Source organism: Diceros bicornis, chromosome 5 (assembly GCF_020826845.1).
Source record: "Diceros bicornis minor isolate mBicDic1 chromosome 5, mDicBic1.mat.cur, whole genome shotgun sequence".
Taxonomy (NCBI): Eukaryota; Metazoa; Chordata; class Mammalia; order Perissodactyla; family Rhinocerotidae; genus Diceros; species Diceros bicornis.
Window position 1 is genome coordinate 70,792,666 of NC_080744.1, and position 12,626 is coordinate 70,805,291.

Genomic DNA, 12,626 nt, shown 5'->3' on the forward strand with positions numbered 1-12,626 from the left:
ACATCAGAGCTGCTGGGGGCAGAACCCAGGCATCAGTATTTTCAAAGCTCCCCAGGTGATTCTGGTGCAACCAGAGCTGAGAAACGCTGCCCAGCACCAGATTCAATACTCTGGACCAGTGAGATTGGCAGGATGGGGATGTGTGAGTGGTCAGAGCCTAGACGCATAGAATGCAGCTATGAACTCTGGAACCAGTGAGACCTAGGTTCAAATCCCAGCACTGCTACTTCGGGCTATGTGACCTGGGGCAAGTGACTTAACCTTTCTGAACCTTAGTTTCCTCAACCTTTTAATGAGGATGATATTAATACTATCCACTTCATAAACTTGTGAAGCACCTGGCGAGTAGTCTCAACACACATGGATGCTTTTTTTTTTTTTCTTTCGTCTAAGCTAAAGAAGTTGACAAAGATTCTCTCCTTTATCAAGCTCTATCCAGGCTCCTCTGAGCCCTCCTCTGGACTAGGCCTCATCCTTGGCCTATAAAGACTTGAATAAACATTAGCATAGTTTCTAACAGCTCAAGGCCCCAACCCTAAGGACTCTTGCCCTCTAAAATGCTTGCCTGAGAAAACTCAAGGCTGCCAAAAAAGTTTACCGTTTGTTCCAGCAATACCTGAGGATAGGGCCCCTGTCTCCCAGCCTCTGTGGGAGGACAGAATCCTAACTTCCATACTTGCGGGCTAGCAAGCAGCTGGACTAACCGCATTTATGCTGACCGCTGACTGCCCCTTTGTAATTCTCGCTTCCCTGGCTCCACTGAGCCCCAGTGGCCCCGCTCCCTACTCCTGCAGTCTTCCTTTAAAACACCCAGTTATTTCTGTACAAATTGAAGTTGGCTTCAGTTCATGCGGGACTCTTTTCCCTATTGCAATGGTGTATTACTGATTAAAGCCTGTCCTTACCATTGTGTCTAGTGCCCGACTTTGTTGACCTTTGACAAAGGCTTTGATGATCTAAGACATTGTTTCCCAGAATTATACATGGGAGATGGAGGCTATACACAGACATTTCTTACTTTATGAGTTATGTGTTTATTTTCATGGTTACCTTTATTGCAAACTTTATTGCAAGTGACGTTGGTTTTCCAGTCACAGTAAGCAATGTATAGTTTCCTTTTTATATAGCTGAAAAAAACCAGTACATAAATAAGTAAAGTAAGTAATACTTGTAAGTATATGATAATACGGGTGGTACAAGGATAAAGCAAAAATGATGGTACTTCAATGACTGAAATCAGGGAGATGCTGATCCAATTCCACAACCTCGCTTTACAGCTGAGAAGATTTTTAGACGAAGAGGCAAATCTACAAGGTGTAGGATGGGCATGATCCCCGAGTCCCAGTGCTGGGCTCCCTTTGTGATCCAGAGGGAAGGAGAGACTAAGCAAGCATGGAAGTAGCTTCTGCCTAGGTGGCTTGGGACACGTTCTCCAAGGAGTCCACTGAAGAGGGAGAGCCGCTTTCGACTGGGGAGGAGGTCAGGAAGGACCTCATGGAGGAGGGGCAGGTGCCATAGACCGGGAGGGGAGAACTGCCCTGAGCAGAGGTAGGAGGGAGGGGAGCCATGCTGAAGAGACAGCAGAATAAAGGCAGAGAGCACAGTGCTAGGATGGACGAAGGCTCTGAATTGGGAGAGAAGCAGAGACAGGTACACTGGAGCCATGAGTGTCTTAGGGAGGAGTTTGTTCCTCCTCTCATGGACCCTGGGAGCCACTCAAGGTCTCAAAGCAGGAGCTGCGTTCTGGGAGGTATAACCAGCAGCAGTCATCAGGGGCTGGGTGGGTCTGGACCTGCTGGGAGAGCTCTGAGCCGGACACGCAGATTTGAGGGGCCAGGTGGTTGCAGATAGAGGATGTAGAGAGAGGAAGAAAGCTCCGAGGAGAAGCCGCGGGGAGCACCTGCCTTTAGGAAGTGAGAGGAGAAAGAACAGCCATCAGAGAGGCAAGAGAAGAGGCAGGAATGTGGAGAGGAGCAGAAACCATGCAAGGAGCAGAGGGGTCAGTGCCCAGCTGGCAGAGAGGCCAGGAATAGAGCAACTAGTGCTTTGAGGGGTGGTCACAGGGTTTCTCCAATGAGAAGATGTTAACTTGTTGGTCTCCAAGATAGCAGTTGTCACTCCAGGCCATTGTTTCAATATTGCAAGGGACTTCTGCTTTCCTGCCTCTCACAGGCTGTGTGACTTTGGGCAAATTACTTTACCTCTCTCTGAGCGTCAATTTCCCCCTCGGTAAAACGAGGATAAGAACACCAATTTCATGTTGTAGCAGAGAGCCAGTGTTCACAAGATGGAGTTTATTGATTTCGTCACAACAGATGGTTGGTGTGCGCCTCTGTGAGCCTGGCTTGGGGCTGGGTACCAACAGTACAGTGTGGGATTCAGGTGGTGCCTGCCCTGGAGGGGCACACAGCCTGGCCGTGCCCGAACGCCTGCATCTAAGCAATCTGGGTGACCCTCAGTGTGGGCCTGTTTTGCCAGCACTCAGGCCCTAAGGACTCGAATTGAAATAGTTAAGCATTGTCACCTTGCTTTAACAGACAAAACCCAAGCTTCTGGCAGTGTTTCTGTGGGTTAGGGCATGGTCTCTGAGAGCCCACTTCCTCCTGGAACTCAGCCCTCATCCAGAGCTGCTGCCACCACAGGTCGGGGTGCCTCTGTTTGGGGAGAAAGAACTAAGAAAGTGAGGGAGTGGTCTTCCTGGTGCACATTTGTGCTTTACAAACAGCATTCTGAGGTCTTCTCAGCAGCCACCTGTCTCCCGAGGTCACTCAGCCCGGAGAGAAGACATCCATTCATCCCTTGGGCATGTCGATAAAGCATCTTTTGTGTCCTAGCACCGTGGGAGGCTTTGGAGCACAGCAGGCAACAGACTGGGGAGCAGATTGCGTTCTCCCTTGCACGAGGCTCACATGGACAGCTGGGAAATAACCTCTAACTATGTACTGTAATGACAGCCAGGAGGGAAAACTATTCTGTTGAGTTCTGGGTGGTCTGGGAGGTTGTGTGTGTGTGTCTGTGTGTGTGTGTGTGTGTGTCTGTGTTTGTGTATGTGTGTGTGGTGTTTCTGCTGAAACATGGAGGTTGAGACGGAGCCTGCCATGCAGGGCCATCATTAGAGAGCTCCAGGCACAGGCAAGAGCACGCATGAAGGCCCCAAGGCGTGTAAGACCTTGGCCTCTTCCAGGAACCAGAAAGGAACCAGTTTTTCTGGAACACAGATGAAGCAGGGTGTGGACCACTGGGCAGAGTTGGAGTCTAAGTGTTGATCCTTAGGGAACAAAGGAGACCCAAAAGGGCTTTAAGCAGCACACTTTAAAAAAATTGTTATGTATTTATATTCCATAATATTTCTTTTTTTTAACTTTATTTCGGCAAAATCACTATATTGTTATAAACAGCATCTTTGCATACTTTGTGTTCTATTTTCAGTAATGCCAGATTACAAAACATTTCTTGAGTCAGTGTAGCTCTTAGTCTTAATTTGGAGACACTTTGCTCTTCTGAGGCATAGCAAAATTCTCAAAGCAATGCTTAGATTCAGAAATGAATCATGAATTTTATGCATCGTGCTCACACATTATAATGGGGTCACATAACACAGTTGCTGTAGAAATATTACAAATATTTTAATTTCATCATATAATTATCATCAGTTTTTAAAAACAGCTTAATTGAGGTATAATTGACATACAATGAATTGCACATATTTAAAGTGTACCGTTTGATAAGGTTTGATGTGTATATATATATATATATACACAAAACCATCATCTTAATCATCACCAAGGTGGTGAACATATCCGTCACTCCCCAAAGTGTCCTCGTGACCGAGTGTACTTTTGAAAGGTGGCCTATCCAAGCTTGTAATGGTTAGCAGCTGAGCTAGGGCCAGAGGAGAGGGCTGTTCTGCTATCTCCTAGTTTGGTTCTTTCCAAGAAATAAACCCATAAGCACCGTTGGGTGTGATGCTGGCTCTGCCACTTCCTAGCCGTGTGACCTTGGGCAAGTTACTTAACTTCTCTGCCTCAGTTTCTCATCTGTAAAAGAGTACCTACTTCACAGGGCTATGAAGAGTATGTAAGATTATGTATATGATTACACACACACACGCATCTATAAATTATGCAATAAAAATACCTTATGACAGTACTTGGCACAACATGCAGTAAATGTTGGCCATTGTTGTTATTTGATGCAAAGAGCTCTGTAGATGCATCTGTCATGAAGTATGACATTTGGAAATACAAAAAGCCCAATAAGATGGAAGGCTGAAATATCTTTCCCTTCTCCAGGGACATTGAGCTGAGACACCTTAATTACGCCACTGTTCCAGGATGCCCTGTGTGTCTCGTTAATGCTACGCTTATCGAATGGGTTCTTCAGATCTTTCCATGGCTTTGGCTGGTCCTGTCTCAGCAGTAACGGCCCACGTTAAGTATGGTTTCTAGCAAATTACAGACTATTCCAGATGAGGAGAGAGGAGCTGGCTTCACCCTTAGATATTCAGACTCTCATCTCGTCCTCTCTCACTCCTTCCCTGTTACCGAAGGCTGTGGATATTCCTCAGAAAATTCTCCCAGATCTGTCCTCTGCCTTAAGACAAGCCCTCATCATCCTTGCCTAGCCCTCTAATCACTCTCCTTCCATGCCAGCTACTTATGCAGCAGCCAGATTATAAAATTTACAGAAGCCCAGTTCTGTTCAAGTCACAGCCCTGCTCTAACACCTTTGCTAAATCCCTGAATAGAATAATCACATCCAAATTCTTTCCCTTGGCATGGAAGTTTCTCCATGGTCTGAACCCAGCTCATCCTTCTTGGCTCCAAGTCCCACTCAGAACTCTTATTTGGGGCCTGCCTGTGGCGCAAGCGGTTAAGTGTGCGCGCTCCGCTGCTGCGGCCCGGGGTTTGGCGGTTCGGATCCCGGGAGCGCACCGACACACCGCTTGGCAAGCCATGCTGTGGCGGCGTCCCATATAAAGTGGAGGAAGATGGGCACGGATGTTAGCCCAGGGCCAGCCTTCCTCAGCAAAAAAAGAGGAGGATTGGCAGATGTTAGCACAGGGCTGATCTTCCCCACAAAAAAAAAAAAAAAAAGAACTCTTATTTGCACTGTCAGAATAGTGCAGTGCTGTTCACCAGCTCGGGAGTTGAGAGAACAAGCTTGGAATCTGTTCAGAAGCAGAGAGACACCGCAGATCTGTTATGACGATGGTGAAGTAACATTTAAAGAAATGTACATTTCTTTGTTCTTTGTTGTTCTTAGAATGGGAACCATCTTTGGAAAAATACATCGATAAGCAGTTTAGAGAGGAGTTTGTGATTCTAAGGGTAAGGCCTTGAAAGATGATGGTTAAATCGCCTGGTGTGACACAGAGGAGAGATTCATGCTCTGAGGAAGGAGTGTGGAGGCAAATGAGAAGGGAGGAGGGAGAAGAGCTGGTAAGATAAAGAGCAGCTTGGATGAGGTGGGCTCTGTCTCCTTACCTCCACCTACCCCGTCTTCCGTGTGCTAAACTCACAAATATTTGGAGGATGTGTGTGAGTGAGTGTGTGTGTGTTTAGGGTAGGGTAGATCTGGAAGGAGGGGCTGAGCGTGCTCAGAGGAGGCCACAGGCTCCTCAGCCTCTGGAAAGACATAGAAATTGTGGGGAGAGCTCTGGAGTGCTACAGGCTGTCGAATTTGTGGGATTTGAGCCTATTTTACCTACTCTTGATGATCATCTGGTTCCGTTTATTATTGTTTTTACAAAAAAATACTCTCTAAAAAGATACTTTCTCCTGGGAGAAGCACAGAAGAAAGAAGAGCAGAATCTTGCTGCAAAAAAAAGATCCTCTAGAAATGCTGCTTGGCAGAAGTATATCTTTCGTTTCTGCTTAGCTGACAAGTGGTTTATGGAACAGGGCCCTCGAAAACAGCAGGCTCTGAACAAAGAAATGAAAATGGCCAGTAACCGTATTTTTGAAGTTCAACCTCACTACTCATCAAATAAATGCATATTACAACAGCAGTGTGATAGCGTTTTTTGCCAGTGAGGCCCGGGAGGGGCCCAGTCAACAAGGAAACCGCTGCTTACAGCGGAGAGAGAGAGCTCCACGTTCCCCCGCGGCAGGCCTTGCAGAGGAGGCCAGCAGGGCCAGTGGGGACCAGGCGACAGGCATCCCAAATTTGGGTCCAAGTCTTGCTCCCAGCATCCACAAAGAGCAAATCCCCCTACACACCCGGAGGCTGGGGGCCAGACCTGGAGGTAAGAACTCAGAAAAGCCCAGCATTAACCTGAACGAGACCATTGTAATCCCAAAAGAGACCAATCTTTTTAATTTTTAGATTTTCATAGTACTTTATTAACATATAAATTAGATAGTAATTTAGTAAGATGTAAAACACAGTAAAATGCACAAAACTTAAGTGGACTGCTCAATGACTTTTTACACATGTGTATACCCATGTGACCACCACTCAGATCAAGATATGGAATATTTCCATCACTTCAGAATGTTTCCTCATTATTCTGAGTTCTATCTCCACAGGTTGAGTTTGTCTGTTGTGGACCTCAATATCCACAGACCACACAGTATGTACTCTTTTGGTCTGGTTACTTTCGCCCCAGTAACCAGTAACCAGATGTGTCATCATCTGTTTTTTGGTTTTTTTTTTAATTGAGGTCATAAACGTTTATAACATTGTGAAATTTCAGTTGTACATTATCATTTGTTGGTCACCATTTAATGTGCCCCTTTACCCCTTACACCCATCCCCCAACCCCCTTCTCCTCTCATAACCACTAATCTGTTCTCTTTGTCCATGTATTTGTTTATCTTTCACATATGAGTGAAATCATATGATGTTTGTCTTTCTCTATCTTATTTAGCTTAATATAATACCCTCAAGGTCCATCTATGTTGTTGCAAATGGGACGATTTTGTCTTTTTTTTTTTTTCCCCCCAAAGCCCCAGTAGATAGTTGTATGGCATAGCTGCACATCCTTCTAGTTGCTGTATGTGGGACACGGCCTCAGCATGGCCGGAGAAGCAGTGCGTTGGTGTGCGCCGGGAATCCGAACCCGGGCCGCTGGCAGCGGAGCACGCGCACTCAACCGCTAAGCCATGGGGCTGGCCCGGTTTTGTCTTTTTTAATGGCTGAAGAGTATTCCATTGTATATGTACACCACATCTTCTTTATCCATTCGTCAGTCGATGGGCACTTGGGTTGCTTCCATGTCTTGGCTATTGTGAATAGTGCTGCCATGAACATAGGGGTGCGTAAGTCTCTTTGAAGTATTGATTTCAAGTTCTTTGGATAGATACCCAGTAGTGGAATAGCTGGGTTGTATGGTATTTAGATTTTTAATTTTTTGAGAAATCTTACAGTTTCCATAATGGCTGCACCAGTTTGCATTCTCACGAGCAGGGTATGAGGGTTCTCTTTTCTCCACATTCTCTCCAAAATTTGTTGTTTTTTGTCTTGGTAATTATAGCCATTCTAACACGTGTAAGGTGATATCTCATTATAGTTTTGATTTGCATTTCCCTGATGATTAGTGATGTTGAACATCTTTTCATGTACCTGTTGGCTCTCCATTATATCTTCTTTGGAAAAATGTCTGTTCATATCCTCTGCCCATTTTTTGATGAGGTTGTTTGGGTTTTTTTGTTGTTGTTGAGTTGTATGTGTTCTTTATCTATTTTGGAGATTAATCTCTTGTCAGATATATGATTTGCAAATATTTTCTCCCAGTTGGTGACTTGTCTTTTTTTTTTTTTTAATGAGGAAGATCAGCCCTGAGCTAACATCCATGCCAATCCTCCTCTTTTTGCTGAGGAAGACTGGCTCTGGGCTAACATCTGTGCCCATCTTCCTCTACTTTATATGGGATGCCACCACAGCATGGCCTGACAAGCGGTGCATCAGTGCGCACCCGGGATCCAAACCTGGGCTGCCAGCAGCAGAGCGCACGCACTTAACCGCTATGCCACCAGGCTGGCCCATAGGGTTTTCTATATATAAAATCATGTCATCTGCAAACAGCGAGAGTTTCATTTTTTCCTTGCCAATTTGGATACCTTTTATTTCTTTTTCTTGCCTAATTGCTCTGGCCAAAACCTCCAGTACTATGTTAAATAAAAATGGCAAGAGTGGGCACGCTTGTCTGGTGCCTGTTCTCAGAGGGATGGCTTTCAGTTTTTCCCTGTTGAGGATGATGTTGGCTGTGGGTTTGTCACATATAGCCTTTATTATGTTGAGGTACTTTCCTTCTATACCCATTTTGTTGAGAGTTTTTATCATAAAAGGATGTTAGATCTTGTCATATGCTTTCTCAACGTCTATTGACATGATCATGTGGTTTTTATTCCTCATTTTGTTAATGTGGTGTATCACATTGATTGATTTGTGGATGTTGAACCATCCCTGTGTCCCTATTATAAATCCCACTTGATCATGGTGTATGATCCTTTTGATGTATTGCTGTATTTGGTTTGCCAATATTTTGTTGAGGATTTTTGCATCTATGTTCATCGGCAGTATTGGCCTGTAGTTTTCCTTCCTGGTTTTGTCCTTGTCTGGCTTTGGGATCAGAGTGATGTTGGCTTTGTAAAATGCATTAGGAAGTGTTCCATCTTCTTCAGTTTTTTGGAATAGTTTGAGAAGGTTAGATACTAAATCTTCTTTGAATGTTTGGTAGAATTTTCCAGAGATGCCATCTGGTCCTGGACTTTTATTTTTTGAGAGGTTTTTGATTACTGTTTCAATCTCTTTACTTGTGATTGGTCTATTCAGATTCTCTGTTTCTTTTTGGTTCAGTTTTGGGAGGTTGTATGAGTCTAAGAATTTATCTATTTCTTCTAGATTGTCCAATTTGTTGGCATATAGTTTTTCATAGTATTCTCTTATAATCCTTTGTATTTCTGTGGTATCTGTCATAATTTCTCCTCTTTCATTTCCAATTTTATCTATTTGCGCCTTCTCTGTTTTTTTCTTAGTGAGTCTGGCTAAGGGTTTGTCAATTTTGTTTATCTTCTCAAAGAACCAGCTCTTAGTTTCATTGATCCTTTCTACTGTTTTTCTGGTTTCGATTTCATTTATTTCTGCTCTAATTTTTATTATTTCCCTCCTTTTCCTGACTTTGGGCTTTGTTTGTTCTTCTTTTTCTAGTTCTGTTAGGTGTAGTTTAAGATTGCTTATTTGAGATTTTTCTTGTTTGTTGAGGTGGGCCTGTATTGCTATGAATTTCCCTCTTAGCACTGCTTTTGCTGCATTCCATATGAGTTAGTATGGTGTATTTTCATTTTCATTTGTCTCCAGATATTTTTTGATTTCTCTTTTAATTTCTTCAATGATTTATTGGTTGTTCAGTAACATGTTGTTTAGTCTCCACGTTTGTCACTTTACCAGCTTTTTTCTTGTAGTTGATATCTAGTTTCATAGCATTATGGTTGGAAAAGATGCTTGATATGATTTCAATCTTCTTAAATTTATTGATGCTTGCCTTGTTTCCCAACATATGATCTATCTTTAAGAATGTTCCATGTGCACTTGAGAAGAACGTGTATTCTGCTGATTTTTGATGGAGTGTTCTCTATATATCTATTAAGTCCATGTGGTCTAGTTTTTCATTTAGTTCCATTATTACCTTGTTGACTTTCTGTCTGGTTGATCTATCCATTGACAAAAGTGGAGTGTTAAGGTCCCCTACTATTATTGTGTTGCTGTTAATGTCTGCTTTTAGGTCAATAAATAGTTGCTGTATGTACTTTTGTGCTCCTGTGTTAGGTGCATATATATTTATAAGTGTTATGTCCTCTTGGCGGAGTGTCTCTTTTATCATTATATACTGCCCCTCATTATCTCATTGTCTTTTTTATCTTGAAGTCTACTTTGTCTAAGTATGGCAACACCTGTTTTTTTTGTTTGCCCTTAGCTTGGAGTATCGTCTCCTGCCCATCCCTCTAAGCCTGTGTTTGTCTTTAGAGCTGAGATGTGTTTCCTGGAGGCAGAAAATTGTTGGGTCCTGTTTTTTAATCCATCCAGCCACTCTGTGTCTTTTGATTGGGAAATTCAATCCATTTACATTTAGAGTGATTATTGATATACAAAGGCTTAATGTTGCCATTTTATCACTTGTTTTCCAGTTGTTCTGTATTTCCCTTGTTTCTCATCCCGTGTATTTCAGAATGCCAGTTCAGTTTGGTGGCTCTCTATGATGGTTTTCTCAGTTTTCCCTTTAATTACCATTTGTGTCTCTGTTCTGATTATTTGTTTAGTGGTTACTGTGAGCTTTTTATAAAAGATTTCATGGATGAGATAATCCATTTTCTGATAGCCTGTTATTCCCTTATTCTAAGCAGATTCCATCACTTTCCTCTTCCCCTTCTAAGCTGTTGTTGTCACAACTTATTCCATTTTGTGTTGTGAGTTTGTGGTTAAAATGAAGTGATTATAGTTATTTTTTATGTTTTCCTTCCCTTTATCTTTAAAGTTATAATTGTTTGCTCATCTGTTCTGATAGAGAGTTTCAATTTTCTGATTTTGTCTGCCTATTTATCTCCTTGCTCAAGGCTTTGTAAACCCTTTCTTTTTCTTCTTGATTATGAGGTCCTTCTTGATCATATCTTGCAGGAGGGAGTCTTGTGGCAATGAACTCCCTCAGCCTTTGTTTATCTGGGAAAGTTTTTATTTCTCCATCATATCTGAAGGATATTTTCACTGGATATAGTATTCTGGGCTGAAAATTTTTGTCTTTCAGAATTTTTTTTGTGTGTGTGAGGAAGATCAGCCCTGAGCTAACATCTGCCAGTCCTCTTCTTTTTGCTGAGGAAGACTGGCTGTGGGCTAACATCTGTGCCCATCTTCCTCCACTTTATATGGGATGCCGCAACAGCATGGCTTGACAAGCGGTGTGTCAGTGCAAGCCCGGGATCCGAACCCCGGGCTGCTGTAGCGGAGTGTATGCACTTAACTGCTACACCACCGGGCCAGCCCCTGTCTTTCAGAATTTTGAATATCATTCCACTCTCTCCTAGCCTGTAAGTTTTCTGCTGGGAAATCCACTGAAAGCCTGATAGGGGTTCCTTTGTAGGTTATCTTCTTCTGCCTTGCTGCCCTTAATATTTTTTCTTTGTCATTGATTTTTGCCAGTTTTACTAACATATGCCTTGGAGAAGGTCTTTTTACTTTGATGTAGTTAGGAGTTCTATTAGCTTCTTTTACTTGTATTTCCAACTCCTTCCCCAAGTTTTGGCAGTTCTCAGCTATTATTTCTTTGAACAAGCTCTCTGCTTCTTTCCCCCTTTCTTCTCCCTCTAGAATACCTGTAATCCTTATGTTGCATTTCCTAATTGAGTCGGATATTTCTCAGAGAATTTATTCATTTCTTTTTAGTCTTAGTTCTCTCTCCTCCTCCATCTGAAACATTTCTGTATTCCTATCCTCTAGATTGCTAATTCTATCCTCCATAATATCAGCTCTGTTATTTAAGAACTTCAGATTTTTCTTTATCTCACTCACTGTGTGTTTTCATCTCCAACATTTTCTGTTTGGTTTTTCTTTATAGTTTCAATCTCTTTTGTGAAGAATTCCCTCTGTTCATTAATTTTGTTCCTGATTTCATTGAACTGTCTTTCTGAGTTCTCTTGTAATTTGTTGAGTTTTTTAATGATAGCTATTTTGCAACCTCTGTTATTTAGATTGTAGATTTCTGTGCCTTCAGGATTGATTTCTGGGTGTTTGTCTTTTTCCTTCTGTTCTGGAGTATTAATATATTTCTTCATACTATTTGATGGGGTGGATTTGTGCCGTCACATAGTGATAGCATCTGGTTGCAGGTTCCACCTGCCACCACTGGGGGTGGGGGCGGGGCAGGAGCTGTGTATTCTGAGTCCTCTGCGATCCCCGTCAGCTGTGCCTGTGTGAGCCTGGGCCACTCTTTGGGACCGCAGTGGCCCTGTGGGCTCTCCCACCGAATGGGAAAGCAATCATGTGGGGACTCAGGGCTGTCACCACCTACTCCCACAGTCCTGCCAAGACACACTCCCCCCCTCCATCGGGGCCACAGGGATACTATGGGCATTCACAGCATCCAGGAGCTCATTTGCCCGGGCACACAAATCTACTGCCTTCTCCTCCTAGGTTTCACCAGCTATTGCGCTTGGTGGGCAGGGCCTCCCCACTGGGTCCGAGCCTGAGCCACTCCCTGGGGACCATGGCAGCTCTGTGGGCTCTCCCACCAGATGGGAGAGTGATCACATGCGGGCTCAGGGCTGACATCACCTGTTCCAGCAGTCACACCAAGGTGCAATCCCACTGTCGGGGCCACAGCGGTGCTATGGGTGCTCCAGCCAGGAGAGCAGTTGCATGAGTGTATAGGGATCCTGGGGGGCTGGAGAGTGCTCACATATCTCCACCACCTCCCTGGGGGTAGTCCATCCACCTTCAGATGTATAGCTGCACGGGTCTCTCGGGCATCCTGATGTGCTATGTGGGTATCCTCCATTGATCAATGAATTGCCATTTAATTGTAGTTCGAAGGGGGAGAGTCAAGGGGAACAGCTCCTCTGCCATGTTGCTGACGTCACTCATCATATGTTTTTGAAATTTATACATGGCCCTGTGTGTATCAGTAGTTCATT